Source organism: Embiotoca jacksoni, unplaced genomic scaffold (assembly GCF_022577435.1).
Source record: "Embiotoca jacksoni isolate LCO1_2020_lvr unplaced genomic scaffold, fEmbJac1.0.p SCAF_12, whole genome shotgun sequence".
In the NCBI taxonomy this organism is placed as follows: domain Eukaryota; kingdom Metazoa; phylum Chordata; class Actinopteri; family Embiotocidae; genus Embiotoca; species Embiotoca jacksoni.
The window spans coordinates 2,035,001-2,062,601 of NW_027185252.1; positions in this window are offsets into that span (position 1 = coordinate 2,035,001).

Genomic DNA, 27,601 nt, shown 5'->3' on the forward strand with positions numbered 1-27,601 from the left:
TCGGCTGGTTCATATTCAAGACTTTTCACCGAGGAGACGGCAGTTTGTTTCCCGTGTGAAACCAAACATTACATCACATCCGTAACATCATTTACAGACATGCTTATTTTAACCCAAAGCATCATTTTTTCTTACCCTAATGACATTTTTGTCACAGCGTCAGCTATGTGTTTATTATTGTTACTGTGGCGACGAAGGTCACTGGCAACTCTCCCCTACATGTCGTAAATAACAGCCTACTCAGTCGTCGAGAAGGTGGAGGTCATATGAGCCTTATCTATGGGACTGATGGAAATTGATAATGGACATTTAATGAGCTGATAACATGCGAAGCAGGAGCTCCGTCACCCGCTCAGTATTCAACAGTATTCACGTGGAGTCTTTCTCTTTCTTCACGGTGGCAGTTGTTACTGAAAAAAGAAACTCCTCTTTTATTCATTCCATCCTCTCCTGTATATACCTCACTCCTTTTTGCATGTTGTTTAATCCATTATTGACAGTGAGGCTTTTCTTTGAATGTTCACAACCTGTCAGGGACACTCAGGTGTAGAGTGAAGGGATATGGACCTAATGGGACTGTGGCAATAAATAAAAAAACAAGCAACGCAGACTTCTTTACCTTTTGAGGGGGGAAAAAAAGACGAACCGCGGAACCACACGGAAAGGGAGAGGAAGGAAAGAGGAAGAAAGGAGGCACTGAAGAGGAAGAGGAGGAAGAAAAAGAGAGGTGAAAGGAACGCAACAACAACAACAACAACAACAACAACAACAACAACAACAAAAAGTCATCAAAAGAAGAAAGACAGAGACATCAACACAAAGACAAAAGTGCAGGAGAGAAGAATACAGAGCGGACGGGATTCCCGGCGGTGCTAACATGTCCAGGCTTAGTTTGGTGTGCGCGCGCACACACACACACACACACACACACACACACACACACACACACACACACACACACACACACACACACACACACACAAGCCGTTCTTCCTAACGAGTGAAAACCCTCTGAGCAGAAAAACTGTGATGTCTCTGGTGGCAGGTTGCAAAAAGCTTTCTCTTCGCTCACGTCTCACCCCCTCCTCCCCTCCTCCCCCCCGCTGCCTTCCTTACTCCTTAACCCCCGCTTTTTTTTTTTTGGTCCGCTGCAGTACAAACTCTCATCCCTCCATAATCCCATCTCCATATTTCCCTCTAATCATCCTTTTTGAAACCATTTAGCCCTCCTCTCTGTTTCCGTCCACATGTTCATCAGTGCTGTCAAAATAACCGTTATGCCAATGCTACTTCACTGACTTCAATATTGGATTTTACGAACACTTACGACTTCTCACGGAGTGTGTTGTGCAAGCTGAAATTTCATTTGAGCATCACTCTTGGGTGGCTAAACGAGAAGAGTCGGGTAGCGGAAGAGGAAGGAGAAGAATTAGGAGGAGGAGGAGGAGGAAGGGGAGAAAAAAGGAGATTTGAAAAAGAAAGAGCTGGCAGAGTACAAAGCCGTGTCCCAACTCCATACATACTAATCCTAAGCAGTTTTACAGTAAGTATGCGCTGTGGTCACAGTGGAAAAGTGTCTACGTCGAGTGTACTCAAATAAACCCAGTACATGTATTAAATCCACTTCTTTTTCGAGCGGGTTATTCAAGGACGCTGGTTTCCAACAATGAATGTGAGGTGGTAAAATATAAAAAAAACAAAGACAGATTGAGAAAAACCTCGCAAAAAAAAAAGTAGGATGTGGTTTGGAGTTTGAAATCTTTAGAAAAAACGGTTTCTAAGTGTTTTAGAAGTTTGTCCACACTGTTCAAATAATTCATGCTTAAAACTTTAAAAATAAATCCTGTATTAATACAATGAATCCCTAAATCATCCATTCATTCTCTTCTTTCCACCATAAGAAAGAAGTATGCTATTGTTACTGCAGATTTTATCTTGTCATCTCTTCCTTACACATCAGACCAAGAATGACGCCATCAACCCATCTTCCCCTCCTCTTATTCCCCCTCGTCTTCTTGGTTCTCGCCTCCCTGTGTCCTCGGTGACACCTGAAAAACCCGAGACAACTCACAAATCCTCCAACGAAAAGATGGTGAGACAGAGATAAAAAATAAAGTCTCAGTCTCAGAATGCGATTAAAATCCCTATTTCACCTGTATTCATATGTCACACCTCTCTAATATTATGATGTGATGCCCCTTATCTTTCTGTAGCAGTGTGTCTCGCTGTTTTTTTTTGTTTGTTTTTTGTTTACAATTACGCACTCCTGAACTGAGAAACTGAAAATAACCAGAAGTCCTCACTCTGAATTAAAAGGTGCTCACGTGCTCCTCTTTCAATTTTTAAGGGGGCATAAATGTATTTTTAGGGGAGCAAATGCTTCTAAAACGTAGAATCTTGCCACTTCTCACCTAAGTGCATTTCGGAGCGTTTGTGTGCCAGCGCAGACCTCAGCCGGCCTACAGGGAGGTTAAGAGCGGCTTCGTCTACCGAGTGGCTCACAGTTCAGATGGTGTTTGGCTTTGTTCACCCCCGTTGCTGATCATTGTTTGGAGGCTACAGCAAAGGAGCAACCCGGCATCACGGCAAAACGTGAAATAGTCACGCCTGTCCACAACAGCAAAACGTGAGATAGACACGCTTTGGCCTGTCCAGGAGTGAAAGTTACATGTTTTTTTCCTGGAGTGGAAGGAAATAAAACATTTCAGTTGCCAATTTAAATCATACTCATCGAGTTAAACTTCCCCACTTTCGTCCTGTTCTCACACTTTTTTTTGTGCTCGCCAGGCCAGATGAAGCAGGCGGGTCTTTCACTTTTCAGTGTTTACCTCAAATTTGAGGCGTATTAAATTCATTCCACAAACAAACAAAATTAAAAACACCTACAGTTCTGTGTCAAAGTTTACATACGATGAAAGATGACTACAAACTAGCACAAGGTTTTAAAAGTATACACCGAGGAGCGTCTCAGCCCGCAGCATTCATCAGCGACATGTCAGCCTTTGTGCAGGAAAACTGACACTGAAACATGATTCGTAGTGTGTTTACCAAACAAGTGAGAGGTGACAAATTAATTGTGTAGTGTTGCTGGAAGGTTCGGAGTCCCGCAGCTGATTATAATTTCAGCGACACAACGAAAGCCTTTTCAAATCGGTAACTTCAAGCACTTCTTGTGGTGGAGAAGTCATTAATTTCATCATTTCATCATTTTTCAAGACAAGGTGTCAGGTTTTGTTCTAAATAATGAGTTTTGTATTTAAAACGGGGAGAAATAATCACAAGAGTGATGTGGTGATGTTTCCTCAATGAACGCATTTACTAGAATGAGGAGAACACCGCGAATTCCCAGGGTTTGCAGGCGAAGACAAAAGCAATCGATCTCAGGATAGCCAATCAGGCTACTTAGCGGATGATTGATAAAACAATAATGAATGAATTTTAAACACAAAAATAGATTAAATAAACAATGAATAAATCACTCGATATTTCAACCTATTTATGAATGGCCTCTTTTTAAAATGATAAGTCATCAATATTTATACTTGTCACATCGGCTGAGATCTGCAACAGAGAACTTTCGTTCTTTTCTTTCAACATATCCCAGCAGGCCATTCAAAAGCATTTTTTTTTGCCATCCACATTTTTAGGACGGACACGGAGCCGTGTGAAAGGGGGCACTATTTTGTTCATTCCTCCCTGTAAGCCAAACATCCCAGTTTTCTTATCATACCACTGTGAAAGTGAAAATATTCTTATCAATTCAGCAGGCATGACAGTTTCTAACGCCTCACCCAAACCTCAGACAGGAGTCTGGGCTCTGAACGGCCACCATCCACCCCGAACACGTCCCCGTGACTCTGACACAGATGCAGCGCTTCATTTATACATATTTATTACGTTACCTCAGTTGTCATTGATTCTGTGTGTCGCAATAATGAAACTTGTAATATTTTAACACAAATTCCGGTGTCTCTCCGATGTTGTCGGCTTCGAAGTCGCGACGATTGGTGCGCCAGAGTGGGGTGTGGGTGGAGGGGCGCAGCTGTATCAGCTGAGGAGCTGCTGCTAGTGCTGTCGGCAGATTCGGGTTTAAAACATTTTTTTTTTTTAAATTCTAAAGATTGTGGTCGACTTTTGTCCAAAATAATAATTTCATTTTCTGCATCATTTTAAGGAGGGAGGCATTGTCGAGATGTTTACTTCACATCTGTGTTTCTGCTCCTTTGTGACAATAGCGGGGGACAAACTAAATTCAACGACATAATGTTGTCATTCAGATTATCAAGAGGAATTATGGACTGTAATTTGACCTCTAGTCTACAGATGCTGTCAAGATTTTCTCTCCTGGCATCGAACTGCTTCCTCTCCCACTGACTTCACCTTCTGCAGTTTCCTGATGCATCATTCCTCTTTATTTTCGTCATGCCTCCTACAGTTCCGGACGGATAATCAATTAACGAGCTTCTTAATGGTGATTAGACGTCCTCCCTGCGAACTGTTCACGCAACATCTGACCCTCATCCCATTTCTTCACACACTACTGGAATCGCATGTATATAATGCAGACTTAAAGTGCACACTGCAGCCTGCCAGAGGAGTGATGAATACTGTAATATTGTAGTACCACAACACACACACACACACATATATATACACAAAAGCCTCCTCAATTAATAATGGTGTCCTTTGGCTCTATCCACAGAAGGCTAACATAATGGACCGGAGTGAAAAAACACTTCCATTTTCACTCGGCCTGTTTAGAGAAGGAAAGAAAGGACGGGGCGACGGAGAGATGGTGATTGAGTGAGGGAGGAGAGGAGGCGGAGAGAAGAGAGGATCAAGAGAGGTGAGACACTGAGGAAAAGCATGTTTATATTGCTGCGAGGAGAGGGGATATTAGATACAAATTATTCATGTGCTTACTCCACGCCGCATCTCATGAGAAAGGGGTCCGTTTGTACTTTCAAGACAACATCAACTCAGAAAGAGAGAAAATAAGAGGACAGAGTGACGAGCTCGCCGAGCAGAATGAGGTAAGGGAAAGCATTCAATAAATGCACAGTCACCGTATATGAAATAACCTAAAGGTGCGTTGTAGAAATGAAGTGCACTTGAGACGACATCACTACGGGGATCTGAAATTGCAGAAAAAAAAAAAATCTGTTTTTTTAAGAGATATTTTGAAGATCTGAACTCTGTCGCAGATTCTTTAAAATCTCATTTTCACTTCCTGTTAAAAAAAAACAAACTCTTAGCCAAGAGCTTGCATGTCCATCTACGTGAGTAATAAAAGCCCTCCAATAGCACTTTATTGTCTATCAATACGAGATGTTATTTTCTGTCCGAGTTGCTTTTGATTGAAACTTTTCTCAAACGAAATAAAATATACTTGTTTGCTGTGATATTATAAGTGACTGATGTTTTTTCTTAGTGTTGCCTCATTGCCCTCTTTCTAGAAATTGCACAAAATAAAAAAAAGCATTAAAGGTGCAATAGGTAAGATTTCAAACCTCTAAAGCATCAACTAAAATTACCCAAAATAAGAAACAGCAACTAAAATTTCCCAAAAGAAGAAACAGCAATTTTCATGTCATATCAAAAACGTCTATGTTTTGTGTTGCATGTATTTACTAGCAATTACTGGCATGCTAATCAGCTAGCTGCGGTCCACCCCGTCTTGTAATACCACCCCACGCCTCAACAGGCGATAGTGAGTCGCCGCAGTGTCGAGTCAACATTAGAGGAAGAAGTAGCGTACCCTGACCTCTCAAAAACACACAAAAAATAGGATGTAACATTGACGCTGCCTTCCACTGCTGATGCCGAACTCACGTTTCTTCTAGGTTGATGAGTAACCAGCTGTTCATGCTGACGTTGGCTACGTACAGAGCTGAAATGAAACGGCTGCACAAGGAACCAAGCAAATAAATAGTAGTTACCGGACGTAACTGCAGTTCTACGAGTGTGTTCGTATTTTGTTTCTTTCAAAACAACGGGAGGGGGAAAAAAAAAAACAACCACTGGTCATTGTAATGTCTTATTCCTATTCTGAAAAAGACAAAAAAAAAAGTTCCTGCTGCAGAGAGAGTAAACAAACATGCTGCGAGACAAAGAGAGACGCACGCCAGCGCGGCTGACAGATGTGAAACTGAAACCATGTTTGCATCCACCAAATAGAGAGGTGGAGAGACGGGAGAGACAGAGACGGATGGAGAGCCTAAGTTAAGTTGGCGTTGAAGGGCAAATGCAGCAGGCAGCTGATCAATGGGAGATGACTAATAAAGACTCCGATCGGTTGGTCGGTCGGTGTGTGTGTGTGTGTGTGTGTGTGTGTGTGTGTGTGTGTGTGTGTGTGTGTGTGTGTGTGCGCGCGCGTGTTTCTGTCCATTTGTGTTACCGCCGAACGTGCCACTGTCCGGCTTACGTACAAAGCTTCGAGCGTTGAGGTGAGTTTTGTATGTGTGTGTGTGTGTGTGTGTGTGTGTGTGTGTGTGCGTGCGTGCGTGCGTGCGTGCGTGTGTGTGTGCGTGTGATGTAACCTGACACATCCGTGCAGCTCTCATTAATGAAGAGCGAGTAATTGCTTCTGGAGGACTCTAACTGGACACCACAAACTCAAAGAGGGAAACACGCACACACACACACACACACCATATTACCACTTGACACACAGCATACAAATCTACATACGCACATCATGGCAGCACATGCTCTATTCCTTCTCTCTCTCTCACACACACACACACACACCCGTGAGAAAAAGAAAGAAAAAAAAAAAGAAGTGCGCCAGTAGTCCTTCCACTTTAGAGTCATTGAATAATTCAACACGATTATTGCCACGGCCAAGGCCCCATCTCTCTGTTGCTCACTCTCCAATTTTCTGTGTATTTGTCTTCCCTCCTCCTCTTTTCACTCATTCTCTCCTACATTCGTCCTTCTTGCCTTCTTAAGGGGCAAGAATTTCTCACACTAACGCATATTAATGTCACATCGAAATAATTACACTTATATTACAAAAAAAAAACAACATACAACTGGGTGTTTTATGGAATTTAGGTGCAACTTAACCCTTAAACATTGAGTAGAAATTGGCTATTTAAACAGAGAAATATCACTTCGATGACTAAATGAATACATCATCCAAAACAATTATGCATAACTGTCCAAATCATAAACACTTTGTTCCAAACATGTTACCAGGATAGTTAATGAATCTTGCAGATGCAGTGCCAACAATGCATAAGCAGGAATTACCGATGCAGATTTATTCATTTCTAATGATGGTCTGGTGTAAAAAAAAAAAAAAGAAATAAAAAAGCTTCATCAGCGCCAGCAGCAGAAACCTCCCACTTCTTACAAACGTCTTTCTTTGTGTCTGAGTGCTGTGATTGATGCCGAATGCTTTCTTCCGTTTTTAAACGCTCTTCAGTGGCTCGACTCGGTTCAGAGGTCACGAATTGCATTTTGTACAGGTGAGAGTAAAGGCCAGCTGTCAGACTAAAAATCCCAAATTGGAGATACAAGTGAACTGTGGATATCGCTGGCATCGGATCTGTGTTTAGACGTTGTGACTCACCTTCATCTTCCTCCCCTCCCTCCCTCCCTCCCTCCCTCCCTCCCCCTCCCTCTCTGTATCTATGTTGGCCCTGAAAGGTCGAACTTTGCCAGACTGTAGCGCCTGGCTGACTGCTTGAAGCGTAATCAAGCATGCCAGACTATTTCCCCCAAACTGACACACACACACACACACACACACACACACACACACACACACACACACACACACACACACACACACACACACACACAGGTCCAGCTAAGCTATTTCCTGGTGTTGACACTTTGTCATTCGTTACACAGACATCTCTTCTCCTTCACCGGCCAGACTGGACCACGGCCAGAGTTTGTTTCCTCGTGTCTGCTGGCTAAATAGCGAAAGAGACAGGGAAGAAGAAAAAGAGTTTGAAAGGTGGGGGAGAGAAAGAGAGATGTGGAGAGAAGGAGAACCAGATGAAGATAAGAACATAAGTTGTTTCCAAAAGGGCAGAATGTTCCACCAAACTGCATTTAGGATTTGTGCCAACTTTTGCAATCATACTGGAACAAATTGTATCCTGAACAATGGTAACCCAGCTGTAAAAATGGCAAAATTACTGTCAATCCTATCATTTAATAAGTTGAGTGCAAGCAGCAACCAGCAGTGATGTCACCCGTCGTTTTGTGAACGGCCGTTATGAAGACTCCGGTTCAGGATGTGACCATATTTGGACGAGCTGGGGAAGGAGCCAGCGGTGGATCTGACTCCACCTGATTGAAAACCTGACAGTGTTACGGCCCGCCCACCGATAGCTGTAACCTGACTGCACAACAGGCCTGTCAATCAAACAGATCCCAAAAACACGGCTTTTTTAAGCTTATTTTCTAATTAATGAGGGATTATTTTCAGATGGGCCGCCAGAAAACGAATAAGAAGGAGTGACTTTAGCTAACAACACCGCGATAACTCGTGGAGAAATTTTATTGACTGAGAATTTCATGAGAGAAATTGAATGGGAGTCTATGCAGCCGGAGGCTTTTTGAAACCGACCTCCAGTGGCACTCGGTGGTATTGCAGATTAAGGCACTTCGGCATCGGCCTCGTTTTTCAGACCCGGGAGCTACGTCCACTTTTATATACAATCAGTGTTTAAGTGAAAACAAAAATGTGTTTAGGGATGTTTGAGGATCACAGGAATTTCCAGTTAAGCTCGGAGACGCACCTTATAACCAACATAGACCTAACAAAGACCGGACAGGCCACACGAGAGCTTCTTTCTGATTTCACAAAGGAGCACACAACTATGCAAGCCGGTAGTGTATGTTTATGGAAGTTCTGCCTGTAGACGACTCTGCAAATTCCACGAGATCCAACCTTTTTAGCACCAGAAACAAACACGTGTGGTAGCTGGCAGCCTGTACTGTTTACATGCGAGGCCATTTGCCTTGAAACCTCCAAAAACAGGAGGAAAAAAAGCTTGGCTGAGATCCTGGATGTTGAGGTGTGAGGACGGTCGGACCAACAGAGGGAACTGGAGGTGAGTCAGTTCTGGAAAAACAAAGCTCACTTCAGGTAAAGCTCTTTGTTTGCTGCTACTGTACGTCTCAGTGGGCCGATACACACGTGACATCATCAGTTGCTGAGGCCAGGTACAAATAACAATAACATGTTTAACAGTGTTGAACAATCAGTCGTCATAACCTAAATCAAAACCAGAAGACATCATGTATGTCTCTGTCGTTGGGCAGGAAATCGATCATCTTTTTGTGTAAGAACCTCAAGGTTTTAAGTTAAAGCTTAGAAACAGTTATTGTGGGGAAAGAAGCTTGATTTATTTTTTTCCCCAGACTTCTGTTTTTGGAATATTTTGATGTCAAAATTGTCATGTATTCTTCTAGTCGATTTGGTTTCTTTTGTGGAAATCGTACAATGGTTTGAAAATGTCATAAAATCTGGAAAATTCCCACAGCAACTGGTTGCTTCGACTCTGCCGTGATTGTTTTTGGTTTTTTTAAATTGGGAACGGATGAGCGGTCGGACGTGACGACTGATTGATGAATGAGGTAGAAACTATGGAAACAAGGATGTTAAACATCAAGAAGGGGGGGAGGAAACAATAAAGAAGAGCTGGAGAGTCTTCTAACGGTTGATAAAAAAAAAAGAAAAAGAAAAAAGGGCCGATGATCGTTCAACTTTCAACCGAAAGAGGAGAAAAATGAAGCTGTGATGGAAGAAAAAGGAGATAAAGTGGGGAAAAAAAGGAGGGAAAGGGAGAGATGTGAGTGGGCAAGTGATGCATGGAGGGAGTGGTGAAAAAGGCGAGGAAGAGGGATGGAGAAAGAGGGATGGCTGAAGCGAGGGGCCGACGGAGTAAATGAGGGAGGGATGGGATGGGATGGAGGACTGTATGGCAGAGAGACACAGTCCATCATGCACCCTGTCTCGCTGTGAAAAGAGGAAGGACAAAGTTTAACCGGGATTTATCGCCTGTGTCTAGTCACTGGAATAAGGCTCGGGATATAGATCATTATTGGAGGACACAAATAGATTTGCGTGCACCTGAGCTGGGGTCAGTTCACTCTCTTTTCCCTCAGTTCAGACACTTAAAACTGTGAGTGTGCGACTGGGAGGGATGTTGTCTTGTAGTGTCAATCATTGTTGTACGGCAATAATTAGTCGTAAATTATCCAAATATCCGTTGCCCAAAAGTTCTCTAAAGAAGCTTCGTCGCGGCGGGACGGATGACGTATATCTGTACATCAAAACAGTGAAAAATCGTAGAGTCGTGCAATTTTAACGTAAGTTTCACCACTTCCGAAATGCGTTTTCCTCCTGCTACAGAAACTCTATGAGAAATAGTTGCGAAATATTACGGGGTGGTCATGTTTTTTTTGTAATGACTAAAACACAGCTAGCTGTGTTAACATTGACTGTAGGCTGCAGCACAAAGTAGGAAACAACTAAAATAAACACAAAACGGACACAAACAAAACACCGTTGAACAACGTTTAACCACGCCAGAAGCACAAAATCAATGAAACGCGACCAAAGTAAGAAAAAAACAGCTCCACGAAACACTCCGCTTCTGAAACGCCGGCGTTCGAAGGACGGAAGGAACCGGCGACCCGCGTGTTGCCGTGACGGACCCCGTGCGTTCGGCAGAAAACGCATGTTAAACGCACACAACGGAGCCTGAGAGACGGCGGTCCAAATTCAGCCTAATTAGCAAACTTGTGTAGATACCGAGGAGGAATTCTGCAAAGTTTAAGCATTTACAGAGTCCTCGGAGACGAAGCAGCACTGCACATCACACTCTGCTGCTGCAAAATGAATCACGTCTACATTAGAATTTTGCATATTTTTGCATTGACACGTCACCCAAAGCAATTATATTGTAGAAAAAAAAGTAGAAATACCCTTTTTCGGAAATTATTGTCAACATCATATTTAGTCTGGGAAGAACTCTGATTCCAGCTGCTGTAAAAAATAGTCTGTATCCTCAGCCCTGATTTAAACTTTGAAGTGATGATGAGTTATGCATACACTATATACCACAATCAAGGCCATTTTACATCAATCAGTGAAAGACAATAACACATATTCTTCCGCATGTACAGTAAATCCCAAGGATGATTCACAACAGATTGGCCCTGAAGAAAAGAGAGATAGCGGAGTGAGAGGCACGGCGGCGAACGAGGAAGCGTGGATGTCAAACAGGAAGAGAGAGACAGAGCGGGAAATGGAGGTAAAGTAGGAGTGTGTTCGAGAGGGAGAACGAGGATGTCTAGACTGCAGAGAAGTGTGTGTGTGTGTGTGTGTGTGTGTGTGTGTGTGTGTGTGTGTGTGTGTGTGTGTGTGTGTGTGTGTGTGCGCGCGCGCAGCTCTGTGGGAGGGTTTCTGATTGTAATGACTGCAGTGAGGTTACAGGCCTAATTAGTGGAGGGCTGCACAATCAGGCATTACTGTACAAATACTTTAGATAAAGTCGGCGAGGTTAAGAAGTTCTCTGTCTGACTTCAGCTGTCTGGTTTTCATTATGTCTCATTATTTTTTTTTTTATTCTATTTGTGGCCGTGACTGCATTTATAAAAGTAAAGCAGGAATATAAGATCTTTTTTCCTATAAACGCTTAAATGAACTTTAAAAGCTCCGCATTTGAATAAGGGCTTTATTCATGATTTTCTTGCTTTGATCAGCCAGATTTCTTCTCATAAACATGAAAAGAAATTCATCTTAACCGTTTTTCCGTTTGATGTTTACAGTTTTAGATGCTGAAATGTAACAGAACTATTGATGCAAAACTATGCATGTTGTTTTCATGACAGCTGAATGACTGAAGGTCAGATTTTTGTAGTGTTGTGGTCTCGTTCAAGATGCCCACTGTTGACTGTTATTTAGATATTTAAAAAAAATGCATCATGAACTTTAGGTGTGCGATTTCATGTCCGAGGCAGATGGAATCTAATAAAAGACACTTTTAAATTGCATTAAGTGGTTTTGAAGGTTTACCTATTTTTGGATTAAAAGTCAAAATGTCAATGCCTCGAAACTACATTGATTTTTCATAATTTCTTTTAAATGATCTGTCTCTTTTGAGTCCCTCAACTTGATGGAATAGGAATACTAAATCACTGCCGTACCATTATGAAGACCAAAGACCCACAGAAAATGTGCTTTTAAATAAATGTGAGCATTTAAATAAAGGTGAACTAAGAGATACTTTCAATGCTCTTCCCTTTGTTTCCTTCTTGCTGTTTGGACTGTTGCTGCTTTACATGCTACAGTTGTGCTCACTCTCTGTTCATTTTCCTTCAGGGCCTTGGACTGAAGTTACCTACAATTGACAAAACTTGACATTTGCAGTTTAGGCCTTAGATTGTCTTTCCGCTCCATTAGGCATAGTAGCTGCATGGGAAATAAAACCTCAACACGACTTTGTCATTTGCAACTGACAGGGTCACTAAAGAAGCACAAGCAGCAATTTATTTTTCTGAGCTGATATTATTTGTTTCATGGTTAGTTTTTCCCTTTTCAAGGGTGAAGAAGAAAATAAAGGAACATCGACCAAAGTACAACCTTATTTGGACGTTTGCCGGATACAGGCTTCCGTAAACCGGGGAAAGTCTGTATTTAACGAGAGCAGGCCTCAAACAAAAAGTAGCTGAAAATTGGGACATCATAACTATTTACATAGTTCAAAAGATTGAAAACAGCTAAATTGGATTAAACTGCCTCTTTTTGTCATTTCAAGCTGCTGTAATCTCACCAATAAAAAAAATAAAAAATAAACACCAATTTAGGCTGCTTTGCCAGATGTTGTCAGTCAAAATGCAAAAGTTAAACAGTCCCATTAAATCTCCACTCACTGAACACAATCCAGACAGACGACAGAGCACATTTCGGCGACTCTTTCAGTGGAGGAGTCAGTGTGCTTTAAAAACCAAAATAATGCACCGAAAGGGTCTAAAATGCTCACATGTAAAGAGAAGGTTGCTAAGTTGGCAACACCGGCAGAAATAACTGTGGACACAAAATAAGTACAAAATTTCCTTTAACTGCTGGATAATCCATAAAGAGTGGGTTGTATTACACTACAGCAGTGAGTTCCAGTGCTGCCGACAGGATCACAAAGCCAAAAGACGTCTCATCGGTTTATGAACGGAAAATCTGCAGCCTGTATCTCACTCCTGTGTTCCTCCACTCTTTTTTCTTTTCTTATTTTTTTTGGCCTCGTAACCTCACCAATCAATCTGATTTTTTTTTTTTTTTTTTCCCTGAATGCTCTTTCAACAAAATCACAGACTTTCAGCGCGGACCGAGAGGAGCGAGCAATTCCTGCCAAATGAGACGGCCACAGCTGCTCATCACCGGCCCGATTTCCCTTTCTACACAGGTGAACTGAATTCTGACCGAGGTTACGACCGGTTGATGGTAATCATCCATCGGCAGGACTGTTTTCTGGGAAGCTGCAACGGGGTCACGAGGTCACCGGAGAGAGCCTTAATGAATGCCGAATTATCCCTCTCTGCCACCGCTGCCCTCGGGGAGGCTAACGGTGCATCTGCGTTCACACACACACAAAAAAAAAGGAAATGATAACTGTCTGCTCCTCATTGTCCTCGCTACTCTTTGCCCTGTGGGTGCCGACCCGGAGCATGCGGTGGTGCTCGCGTTGGGTTTCCAGTTAGGAAGGCTTTGTTTGCGCGAGCGTACGGATCGACTCCTGTGAGGGGAAATGCAGAGCAGGTACGAGCGCTGATCCACGTCGAGGAAATAGAGAGAGAAGTCGGAGAAGAAAATAACATGGAATCATTTGGTATAATATCTGACAGCTGAGGGATGACAAGTAAAAAAAAAAAAAAAAAATTGACTCCGAAGTGTAACCTGAGGAGGACTGGCTCTTATTTCAGTTTGGGTGTTCATAAGCCACTTTACGATTGTACGTCTGCCTCAACCAGTCAAAGTTACAGTTTCCATCCATGTCTGTCCAAAACGTATACGTGTGGCGGAGACTTTGAATTTGAAGTCGATTCTGATCAAGCACAAAGTTGTTGCTATGACAACAAAGATGGACGTCGCTGTAAAGAAGCTACCCGACAACACAGAAGATCGATTAAAATGAAGATGGACGCCCCCGATTAGTGTCACCGGTTCAGTATCTGACCGACTATAAAACAAGGTCACCATCTCTCCTTCTGTTCCTCAGGTATGATGTTTAATAATGGACAGGAAAGAGTTTTTTTTTTGTTTTTTTTTCAGAACATTATGCTGCGGGAGTGAAGTTGCCCTTTGACCTTTTGAATATAAAATATCACCTCATCCTATTAGACGTTAAGTGTGAAATCTTGTCATAATAAGCCTGCGAATTCTTGAGTTATGGCCATAAATGTGAGGTCGGTGACCTTTGACCTCTCTAATCATGTCATCCTGGAGTCCGAGCGAACGTTTTTGCCACGTTTGGAAAAAGAAAATCCCATCGCGGCGTTCCTGAGATGCTGCGTTCACGGAGAACGGAGACAGACAGACAAAACGTTCACCTGCAGATTCGCTGCTGCTGTAAGCTGTCATATAAAATCTGATAAAAAAAAAAAAATAAATAAAAAAAACGACCTGAGACACAACAAGTCCTGTTTACATTGTGAAGTAAATTATGAATGAAGGTGATTGACTGCGAGGCTGGTCGGAGCTGACATGGCCTGATCCAATACAAGAATATGCTGATGATGTAATGCTATTTGTTGTCTGCGGGGTGAAGGGTATGAAACATTGTCTCAGCATATTTCACAATTCACTTCTTATTTCGTCATTTTGAGCTGATTTCAGCAGCAGCAGAACAAACATTTCTCTGTCCACAGGGAGCTCCGAAATGTTTCCTTTATTTTTTTCCCCGTCAGTGGAGCTCTTAGGGGGCAGCACACTTAAACTTAGCACTTATAAAACACAATCTATTCCATCATAAATGCTTCAGTATACTTATAAACAGTTTTAAATATGTTCATGGAGTAGTTTGATTAGCTGAAAGCGAAACCGCCACATCTCATTTTTCTTTTATCTTTCCTGTAAATGGAAAGAAATCAAACTCAAAAACAAGGATTTGGTGTCATTAAACTGACTTAATACAATCTTTCAGTCATTTGAGATTAAACAAAAATTATATATCTGTACAATCTAAACATTCGTTTTGGTAAATTATTGCAGAGAAATGTTAGAATCGTGTTTTTGTAAGGACCCATAATTAACATTCACCTGTAACGATAGCTCTGATAATACATGATAATGACGGCGGGGATCAGATTTTTAAATCAGACCTCAACATATAAAAAAAAATAATAATGATGAGCTGCTACAAACTCTGTTATTCAATGAAAATTACAATAAACAGGCAGAAATTGACTAATTTGTCTTTTTTTTTTTTTTTTTTTTTTTTAGTCGAGGGTATAAGTCAGTGTTGCGTTAATGGAGATGGATAATATTGTTAATTATTAAGGCAAGCCATCTTTTTTTCCCTCTCTGTGGTACACTGTAAGAGACAGAGCTTTCATCTGCTGTGTATTCTGTATTGATTGATCAGCCCTGTACTCCTGCTGAGAGCAACACTGTCCATAATAATAAAAACCTTCACCCAGTAAACGACAGCCCCCTCTCTGCCCCCCCACCCCCACCTCCCTCCTTCTCTGAGAATGGATAAGCTCACCGCTGCATCTGGGGCAGGAAAATAAACATTACAGCACTGTGAATAGCAGCTCTTCTGACCTTTTAAAAATCAAATCTATTTAATTTCCCTCGCAGTCGCTCAGCTTTACAGTTTTCTATTTCATCTTGTCGGCGAGGCTTTAACGGGACGTTTCCATTATGAAGTCGTGATATTGTGTCTGTTGTGGCTAATCGCCACGCGGCATTCACGAGTTTTGTCGCAGGCTGTTAGTTTAAAAAAATAAATTTAAAAAAAAGCCCCTCGCAGTGAGACAGGCAATTAGATGAGCGGGCTACAAGAGAGGAACAGGTGTTGCAGTGTAATGGACACAGTTAGAAGCACTTCATGACATTCAGATATCTGATGGGCTCTGTGAAACTTACAGTGTTCCCGCTGGGTGAAATCTACAGCTTCTCATTTAAGGACATTACAAACAACAGAAACACGCTGCAGTAACTGTGGAGGGTTGAATAAAGACTTCAAGTTCCAGTGCTCAATATTATAAATTACCACAAGTATCAGAGTTTTCAGGCATGTAAGACGTTATGACAAGAGCTCAGCTGAGAGGAAGGATATTATTATCACTGCTAGTCGCTGTATTTGAACAGAAAATAGTTCAAGTATGAATAATTTTATCCCATAATGGGTTAATTAGTTATTACATTTTAGACGTGTGACTTATGAAGCACTCTGTGCAGCAGTGGAAGGAGTACTCGCATGTTTTACTTCAGTAAAAATAGGAATATCCCAATGAACAATACTCTATAACAAGCCAAAGACCTGCAATTAAAATCTTACTTAAGTACATAAGTATATATTTCATATTCAAATGACTGGAATATTATTTCACTTATGTACATGTGAGCAGCATTTTAAAATTGTTTAATGTCATGGTAGAGCTACATTTCAACGCATAATACTGTTTAACCATCTAATCTATGTATGTTAATACATAGAAAGCAACTCAGTATGTATTTTAGGTATAATATATTGATCTAAGAAGTAACTGGTAACTAAAGCTGCCAGATAAATGTAGCACAGTAGGAAGTACAATATCTCCCTCTGAACAGTGGAAGTATGAAGTAGCATTCAATGGAAATACTCAAGTAAAGTACAAGTACCTCTAAATTGGACTTAAGTACAGTACACTGAGTAAATGTACTTAGTTACTTTGCACCACTGGCACCATGAGATGACCCCAATAAAACATGTTTATCTTATTTCATGCTGTGGCCATTTTTGTTGAGTCTTAAAACAGCATTTCCTCACACTCATGCTTTAAAATGTTTTTCATAGGAAACCCAAATGTTTTTTGGGAAAATCATTTACCACATCATGACTTTGCTTCCAGCGTGCAGGTCACCGCAAGCTCTTACGGTAAAAATTTCATGACTCAACCGCTGGCCTCAAGTTCTAGAAATAAAAATCCCTTTCACCCACATATTCACTCTACAGGCAGGTAGAAAGTGGGAAGTCTAAGAAGGTGTTAAAGTTGACTGAAATATTGGCTTATTAGTAATGAAGCTGTTAAAGGAAACCCTCTCCGCTGTAGACTGGGTGGACAGCTTAATATTCGTCTCTGAGCAGAGTATCATTTTAGTATTTTAGGTTGGTACTGGATTTACATCAACGGCTAAAAGGCTGAAGGCTTCAGTTCAAATCTTCCAATCTGGAATGAAGACACATGTCAAGATGTAATGGATCCGAGCTGGACTTGGTTCTTTTCAGGGAGACATCCAGCGAAGCACCACGAGGCTGAGAGGACGGCCCTTCACTCTGATCATTATCAGTAGCTGGAATAGTAGAAGGAACTCTGTTATTGAGGCCGTCAAACTAACCTTTCACCAACTTAATCATAACGGAAGAGAAATATTGCCTATTAATTCAAAATAAAGAGGTTAATAAACATCATACTGTTGCCAGAAGACATTATGGAGGAGTAAAGTAAGAGTCACCAAAGAGTCAGTATTGTTTAGGATAATACTGGTATCATTTTTGACACAAGACATTCATACATCAACGTCTTATTGAGGTTATGACATCATACTATGATGCAGCGTAGCGGTGTGACGTATGTTGCGTGACTACATTTTAAACAGAATCTGAATCCCCCTCCGAGTTACTGTTGGTGTTTACAAAGTAGCAAAAATAGATGATTTTTGTTTAGATTTTACTGAATAATTTTAAAGGCAAACTGTCACACACTTTGTGTTTTCTTTAAATTAATAATAGAATATTGCTCAGCAGTTTGTCAAGGATATCATTATCGAAGAATTCAATGTTTATTTTACGGTCATACGCCTACTTTGGAGGATTTTAGAACGAGTTGCTCATCTTCGGTTTACGATGCAAAATAATTAAAATTAATTTAATTACTTTTCATTCCTGCCGAAGCTCAGCAAGATGTTCGGGGTGTCCGTTTGCACTGCCTATTTAAATATACCTGAACACCAAGTACAGAGCAATCCAAGGATTTTTTTTTTTTTTTTTTTTAAAGGATAATGAAGGACCATAGTAAAGAATTAACGGGAAATACCAAAAAAAAAAACATCACTTACAGCTAAAAACAAATATGCAACTGCTGATGTGCGTCTGCTTCAACAGTCCAGATGTGCAAATTGCTTGTGGAGCTTGAAGTAGGCGGGCTGACAGTGTGTGCTGCAATCAAACAAATGTGTTAAATGCACTTAGACTGCGGAACATTTGTTTACACTGATTATACGTCTAAACACACCGGTGAAGGGTGCATTCAGGGAAGGTAAAAAAAAAAAAAAAAAAACTATTCAAAGCAAGTTGAAGCTCCTGTCTGTATATGGAAATGTAATGGCGCAAATTAAACCAGCTGATTGATCTGCAGAGACCGCCGCTCACAACATGGTAAAGCCACGCAGAGGAAAGGAGGGCTGTCGGTTTGGATCCGCTCCTCCTCGGCCAGCCGCCGCGTCTCCTCGTGTCACATTTCTGCGCGTTTTCCGATGCGAGCAGGCAGCCGTGGCAGCAAACAGCGACTCGGGCCCCCGAACGTACCTGCTGCTGCTCCCGGCGATTAAACGTGACAGCCGGGGCCACGAAGACGGCAAACGTCTGAGAACGCGTGCATCGTGTGCGTGTCTGCGTGTGCCTGAATAAACCTTGCGGTAGATGTTTAAAAAAGAAAAAAGCGTTGGGAGATAAAAGCGGAAGAAAAATGACCCGTGTGTGAAAAGAGGAAAGTATTTCTATGAGGTGGATTTGACCTCACTTGACTTCCGAGCCGAGGTGAGGTGTGCGGAAGACAGTTTGGTTTGGAAGCATCTTGAGGCAATTTTTGTTTCACTGAACTCTTTGTATTTCACATATGATTAAAGTGTGTGTGTGTGTGAGTGTGTGAGTGTGTGTGTCTGTCTGAGGTCTTCAAAGCAGTTTGATTTTCCAGTTAATGACTGTTCACTTCAAAGCTGCGCGCTCACGCTGCACATGTCCCTATCTGTGATGCATCTCTTTCGCCTTTCAAAAAAAAAAAAAAAAAAACATCTCTGGTGATGTCTCCAGCTGTGTGTGTTTATGTTTATATGTGCTTTTATGTATGCGCACATGCATAAGGGACAAATGTGTGTGCGTGTATGTGTGTTTGACTCAGAGTCAATGCAAGACAGCTGCAGATGTTGCAGATGTTGAATCTACAAGTGAAGCACACACACGGTGTACAATGATTGGAAGGGATAAAGCAGATGTATGAGTGTGTGCAGCTGGTGTGTGTGTGTCTGTGTGTGTTAAGATGTGGTTTTGATTTTATTGCGAGCTCCTTTCCAAAGTTTAAACTCAACAGGCTGAAGAGGAAATACTAACTTCTCAATAAGTGGACACAAAATTCAGTTCAGACAACAGACTGTCTATAAAAGTGTTCATAGCTTCCAGGTTTGAAAAATGAGGCCAATGCAGAAGTGCCTTTAAGCTGCAATACCACCGGGTGCCACTAGAGGTCGGCTCCAAAAAGCCTCCGGCGCCATAGACTCCCATTCAACTTCTCTCATCAAATCCAAAGTGAATAAAATGTGTCCATCAGTTATCTCGGTGTTGTTAGCTAAAGTCACTCCTTCTTATTAGTTTTCTGGAGGTCCATCTGAAAATAATCCCTCATTCATTAGAAAAGAAGATTCAACAAGTTGTGTTTTTGGGGGCGTGTCTGTTTGATTGACAGGCCTGTGGTACAGTCAGGTTATGGCTATCGGTTGGCGGGGCTCAGTATCGTTGGGTTTCCAATCAGATCAGTCAGATCCACCGCTGGTTCCTCCCCCAGCTCGTCCAAATACGGTCACTTCCTACTCCAAAACCGCTGCGAACTAGCAAAGATGGCGCCGCCCAAGATCCGAACTCGAGGCTTCATAACGGCCGGTCACGAACAAATTGGCGCTGCTGGTTGCTGCTTGGTTCAGACATGAAAAAAGAAAAAAAAAACAAGAAGAAGAGAGGATGAAAAAAGGAAACAGGAGAGACGAGGAGATGGCCTTTCCCACTTAATTTTCTTTTTTAGACATCCTGGTTTGTAGCTCATGGCGTCGGGGCCAGGGTGGTTTCTCTCTGTTTCTCACACACACACACACACACACACACACACACACACACACACACACGCACTGGCGCTTCCCCACTTTCATACAGTCATTGCCGTGGTATGAATTATTAACTAATTGTCCTGGTTATGAGTGGTATGTGACGCAGCATGTGTTGGGCTTATTGTCTGGCGGATGTTGCTGTTGCAAAGCCGTCTTGAAATTGCTTAATGAGCTCACGCTCCCCTTTGTAGCGTCCCCCAATTTGATAATATCAATCTTCGCGCTATTGGAAATCAGGCTTCCATGTACAAAAGGACACACAGCTTTATGTTCGAATGCGTTATGTCGGGAATGAACACGTGAGATGAAAAAAAACAGCGGAAGCATTCCACAAAGGAGAAAATACAGCAGACAATCACTGGAATATCGGATCTGAGCTGGAAACATTCAATTAGAATAAAATGAAGCAAAAGGAAATAGTAACAAAATGCCTTTTTTTTTTTTTTTTACAGTAGGTGGTTTTTGCAGTGGTTGCCATTAACATCTATAGTATTTGAACTCATTTAACTTCTATTGCAATATTAGTTATGGATGCTGCATTCCACACAATTTGATATCTGGATATAACATCAACACTGGTCACTGAAATCCCGCTGCCTGAAGCCAAACTCGTAAATGGTTATCACATATGACCCACAGCACCTTCTTCTTACGGGAGCAACTTCCTCATTAGTTGATCATGCTTCCTCTTGTCTTCCAGCCCGTGAACCATAAATCAATTGAGGTCCACCCACCATTATCCGGGATGTTCCAGACACTCAGAGTGAACGAGTCTCCGAAGAGAAGAGAGGACGAGGAACCACATGGCAGGAGGAGGTGGCTGTTAATTGGTCAGCTGATCTGTTGGGACAGTACGGCTAGTTGCTAAAGGAAAATGCAAATACCGTCATACTATACATCAGGCCAACCACCTGTGGAAACAGGAAACTGCACCGATAGAGCCTCTGACATTACTCGTGTTTATTCATAAAATAAACATAGTTAGGTTTTTAATATAAGTCAGGAACGAATGAAAAACTGCTGCTGCTTTTTCTTCCACTTTTTTTTTTTCTTCCCTTCGAGAAAACATCCTCTCCAAATATTTGTCTTGCACAGCTGTGCAGCCACAGTTATTCTTCGTCCGCTAATATCTCACTTCCTGTACCGGCTACTCTTACACAAATACTATTTCCTAAACTAGAGGATGAAACGCTCCCCTGCCTCTCCAAACCTCGCTGGTCATAATCCTTGGCTGCGATCTCACGTATCTGATCTTCGACTTCTTCCAGATAACTTTAGAGAACCAGCTGCTAGAAAGATGCACCGAATGCCAGGTCATGTCTTCGGCCAGCGCTGATGAGCTCTGGCAACACTCGGGTTATTTTTGGCTGAAGTGTGGCATGTACCCCCTCCCCTTTGCGAGCCTAATATAGCAGTCCCATGTCTCCTGTCTAGCCTATAATAATCCGTTCGGGCTCCCCCCGCACGTCTCGGAGGGCAATCTGACGCTAAATGTTTTGGACTGTCACAGAGTGTCAGCGCCGAAGCCGGCAAACAAACCCAAAGATTACTGGAACTCAGTGACACGTCACGCAGAGATTCGACACAGTTTCTATCAACATATACGGAGATTTTGAAGTATTCGCTGTCGGAAGTCACATCAGGAACAGCTGAGTCTGTGGCAGAGGTGATCTAATTCTTTCCTATGAAGGGCCACGAGTCAATCTGGACGGCGGGCCGGGGGCCAAAAGTAAATGTTTATGTCAGACGATACCGTCATTTTTCACAGTTAACAAGTAGGCCAATGTAATTTAATGGGGAAGTTTAACAACACCGTGCTGTACGTTCCCATGAAAGTCATATTATGAACTTTTTAGCTGCATAACATTTACAGTACCTATTTATTATGGTTTGGATTTTACAGCACTAAACAATAAGGAGGACAAGTACGGGCTTGTTAAATGCCTCAGTGGGACAAGTCAATAAGGTGTGGGCCAAGTCAATAACGTGTGGGCCAAACTTGGCCCGCGGGCCCCAAATTAGGCCGCTATGGTCAAAACAGGCTCTAAATACTGAATTTTAGTCTTGTAGAGTAAAACCACAACTGGTTTGTGCGACGAGCTTCACAGGAATGGCAAAGAAAAAGGGAGAATACACCAAATTTGGACGTAATCGTGAAGGTGGAAATGTGGCCAGCAAGGACTGCAAACTCAGCAAACGTAACTGAAGGAGATAAAACTAACTGAGACTGAGTTCATCTTCAGCTGAACCGTGACTTGATTAACTAAATTATAGATAGAACCGAAGACACATCACAGTGTTTACACATTATCTCACTTTATGGACTATTCTTTTGACTTCTTTCAAAAATGAAACACGTTTAAAACCCCTTCGACAGGCATTAACTTGATCAGAAGATTAGACTCACTTAACATCACACACACACACACACACACTGTACGATTTCATCTCCCAGCTGTCCTCCCATTAAGTGAAAGAGAAATCAGGTCTCTGCTGAAGCATTAGTTGAAGTTTAGGTTGGTCTCAACCTGTTGTAGCGTTCAGTAATTTAATCCTGCATTAAGATTTCACGCTCGGTGTTCTTCTAAAGCAAACTAGTTCTCTCTAGGTGCTGCTTCTTTCTCACCAGTTTTGTTTCCATAATTTTTCTCCTTTTAGAGCCTCTTGCTGCGTCATGTCTACCTGCTTCATCTTGAATTATTTGATCTCGACATTACAAGCATTTTGGCAGCCGTTTTTGGAGTACCGGTTTTCGGTCCTTGAGTACGATGTTCCTTGCAGAACAATTTATTATTTCTATGAATTGATTGCACACAAAAAAGAAACACTGCTTCTTGCTTTCCTTCCTCTCCTATCCCCTCTGTTCCCTCCATATTCCCTTCTCCTCAATCCGCCAGACTTTTCATGCATACCAATGAGACCACGGTTTTCTTTTTCCCACCACTAACCCCTTTCTGAAATTTATTCAGACTTTTTCTTTGCTTCTCATTCACCAAATCCCCACACTGTATGGGTATTAAAATATTCAAGGAGAGAGAGTGAGTGTTAAAAAAAAGAAAAGAAAGGGAATGACACAGGAATGTGTGCATGCTTATGAATAGTAGGAGGATGTTGGAGGGTGGAAAAAGACGGAGGGATGAGGGACGGCCTCGCCGGAGAGACAGGATGTCAGAGTGGGGGAGGCGGAGGGTGGTGGTGGTGGTGGTGGTGGTGCGGAGGTGGACTCAAACCACGGCTCAGCCCTTCTCCGCCAGCTTGTTAATCTCCCTGGACTTGACATTTGAAAACTTCTACCCCTCTCTCTCTCTCTCTCTCTCTCTCTCGTTCTCATCACCCCTCCCACCCCCTCACTCCCCCCCCCCCCACACACACACACACACCCACCACCACCACCACCACCCTCCATACTCCCAGCGCACTGATGTGTGTAAATCCAGCGCTACCACTGAATAGACTCAACTTCTCCTTGGCTCTAAATCCCTCCTGAAACCTGGTAGGACAACTATTTCTCAGCGGTAAAAGAAAATTAAAAAAAAAAAAATCACCTTGAACAAACGACAGAGACTATAACTCTGTAATAGGGGCCAAATTATGGGCAATGACATGCAGGTAAGTTCTGGACAGCAGCGTTGCCTTCCAGCCCGGTGTCCCCTGGAATCACATTCATATTGCACATCGTGCAGGAGGTGGTGTGTGCCACTTAGGTAGCGAGGCAGAAAGCGGGAGGGGGTTGGGGGGCGGGTGGGGGATGGGGGGAGGTGGAGGTGGAGGACAGAGACGTAACGCATTCAACTTTCATGCTGACGATCAGAGTTCTCATTTGCCACAGACACACACACACACACACACAACGATTCACTTTACTTATTGACTTTCACTCAATGTTTTACATGGATTTAAAAACACCTAAAGTGGCACTGAGGACATCATGACGTGTGTTGGACCTGGACCACAATCAAATGTTTGTTTTGTTTTGTTTATACGGCACACTTGAGACAGTCTACGGTTTCTTTCTGGAGCAATTTCTGAACATTTTGTGGTGCAGTTCAAAGTGCTTCACGGATGATTGACAGGCCAATAATAAGACAGACAGTCGTAAACCTGAAAAATACAATGAATTTGAGAGCAAATAGAAAAAAAAACAATTAAAAAGAAAATAAGACAATTAAAAAAACAAAACACTGACACAAATGCACAAAAGCTGATAGAAGAAGAGATAGAAATGTAGAAATTAGATCATAAAATAATAATAATAATAAAAAACAATAAGAGTGGTAAAATAGAGTGAGATAAGAACTGGGAACTAAAAACAAGAATATAAATGAGGACAATCCAATAAAAAGATAAAAGTTACAGTTAAACAGAAGGTAAGACAAAACATGAGATTGGCCAGGTAAGAGCAAAAAAAAAAGATGTAAAAAACTAAAAGGACAATGAAAGGTATGGAAATGTGAAGGAGATAAAGAAAGGAAAGCAACTACATTAAAAGAAAATAATCTTTTAGAGGTTAATACACAGTTTGTGTGTGAAGAATGGTGATATCTCTTTTTGCACGATTTGTCGTTTTCCTGATTTCGCAACAACATAAGTATTGAGTGCAACATCAGCTTTGACCAAATAGAGCCACAATAGCCACATTAATGGAGAATAACATGCCAGGCTAAAATCAACCTGAATTACCCTTTAATACAGAAAAAAAAAAAAAAACTCCACAAAGACTTGAATCACAACACAGAACCCGGTGATCAACATTTAACCGAAATCACAATCTTTCCCTAAACTTCCCCAGAGAGAGTTTTTATTACCAAAACAACACAAGCTCAGAGTGTAAATCCAAGTCTACGGTGTCTTTATACCGATATTATATTAGTCGGTATTGCTCAACTGAAGCTGTTACTGTATATAAGAACAGAAATAGGTTATGACGTCGGCAACAAAGAGAAACGTAGAACAAAAGACATGAATCACCGCTTGAATTATGGATGTCATCCATCATCATAGTTGACACGCCATCTTCATTCATTTTTCCTTTTAACGAGGACACTGTTTCACTAACAGACACGGTCGCTCTCTGCAGCTGCAAATTAAAGTCCACAGGAATGAACTTCTTTTTTTTTTGTGACTTTTTAAATGTTCTTTTATTATTAACGTCGGTGTCTGACAGGTTTCTGAAACGCTGCCTGTGTAATGAGGAACTGAAGGCTGTTGCTGTTAGTCTCTTAGCACGGCGTAATTACAGCCTGTGATTATTTTCTGTCCTGAAGAAAAACTGGAATGATGCTTTGCACAAACAATAGTCCACGAAGGTTCATTTGGATTCAGAAAAAAAGTGTCATTTTTCAGACAAACTGTGACACAAGTGCAGGAAAATCCAAGAAATTCGATTTTTTTTTTTTTTTTTTTTTTTTAACATTTCTATTATAGACACCAATGACGTGAATAATACATTCAAGAATTCGACTTTTGAGGATTTCAAAAAGTATTTCTCGACTCTGGCGCGAAGCAGGTTTTGCTTTCTGTAATTGTTGCTGCTCATCACACTGGTCATTATTCCTTATATACTTTTATTCTTTTAAGACAGACATGAAAATTGTGAACCCACCCTGTAAGATTTTCTGACATGATATTTGTTGGTTTGGTTTTTCTGATAATAAAACATTAATAAAACAACATATGTCTATGTAGAAGACAATATTGGTTTTCTGTGCCGATACAAATACAATATTGGTATATAAAATTGAAAAAGGTGAACTCTGCCTTCATGTAATACGTTTTTCAGGATGAACCGTAACTCATCCGAGGGGGGGATCGTGAAGGCTTCGTATACCGGAAGAATTTAAAGAACCACTGATCAGAGTCCGGCCGCAGATTCAATCAGGTCACAGCCGTGATGTGTTATGAGAGGTGGCAGACTGAATTGGTTTCGTAGGTTGTATCTGTGTGTGTGTGTGTGCGCGTGTGTGTGTGTGTGCGCGTGTGTGTGTGTGTGTGTGTGTGTGTGTGTGTGTGTGTGTGTGTGTGTGTGTGTGTGTCCATCTTCAACTTGCAATGACCCGCTTACATAAGCAGCATCATTTTGACCATGGATGTTTCAGAGACTGACTGAATGTACAGTACAAACTGATTGCCATCACCTGACCAAAAGCACACAAACAAACACACACACACACACACACACACACACACACACACACACACACACACACACACACACACACACACACGCGCGCGCACAGCTGTCAGAAACAAGGCCGGACACGAGGTGAAGGACTCTGGATTTAACTCTGTTATTCAGGAGTCAATCATATAACTTTGGAATTTATTACGTAAAAAGGCTGAAAGTAAAAATGACAGTAACACGACTGATATATAAAAAAAAATATTTAAAAAAATCTATTTGCAGCTCAACTTCCCTCAGGGTCCTGAAGATGGAGAATAATAATGTTTCCACCCTCCAGATTTAACACAGTTAAATTCAGCTGCAAGATACAGAACAGAAAAATGCTGATTGAGTGTCTGTCGGTCCGTTTGAGTGTGTGAATGGTTTATATCGGAGGCAGCTGGATGCCAGCTGTCAGTCACTCAGATAAGTGGCCTGGCCACAACACACACACACACACACACACACACACACACACAGGACCACCCAGGGACAATCAGTCAGTGTGTGTGTGCGTGAGAGAGAGAGAAAGGCCAGTTGATTTCCGTCCAGATGAAGTCACTGGTTCTCATCCATCATGAGACAGATAAAGATAGAGATCTAACCAAACATAGGAGCCGGAGAGAGTCGAGGGGCGACTAACTGGTCAGACGGAGGGATACAGTAGAAGAGGGGGAAGCTTCTAAAAAAAGTTCAACTATTGACTCACTTCACTCTGAGAAAGACGGTAAAAGACTGAGATTGAGACAGACTGACGGGGAGAAAAAAAAGAAAAGAAAAAAAAAGCTTGTTGACTCTCGTCTTTCTTTAATTTAGGGACATGCATTTCTTCCCAGAGTCCACTGATGGTAACCGAGCATCAGGAATGTTTGTTTCATAATAAAGAAGTCGAATATTAAGATTCCTTATAAGGCCGCGCTTTAAAATACCCGTCGTCTGATCCAAGCTGCTGTCTGCAGGAACTTCGTCCGACGCCGTGAACGACAAGCTAACTAGCAGTCCACAACATTCGGGTCGGTGTGTGTTTGACTTTCTTTGAATCAGACTCGTAGTTGTGCAAGTTGTGTAAGAAACCCTGAACCAACAAACGTCGAACTTCAGTGTTCTGACATTTA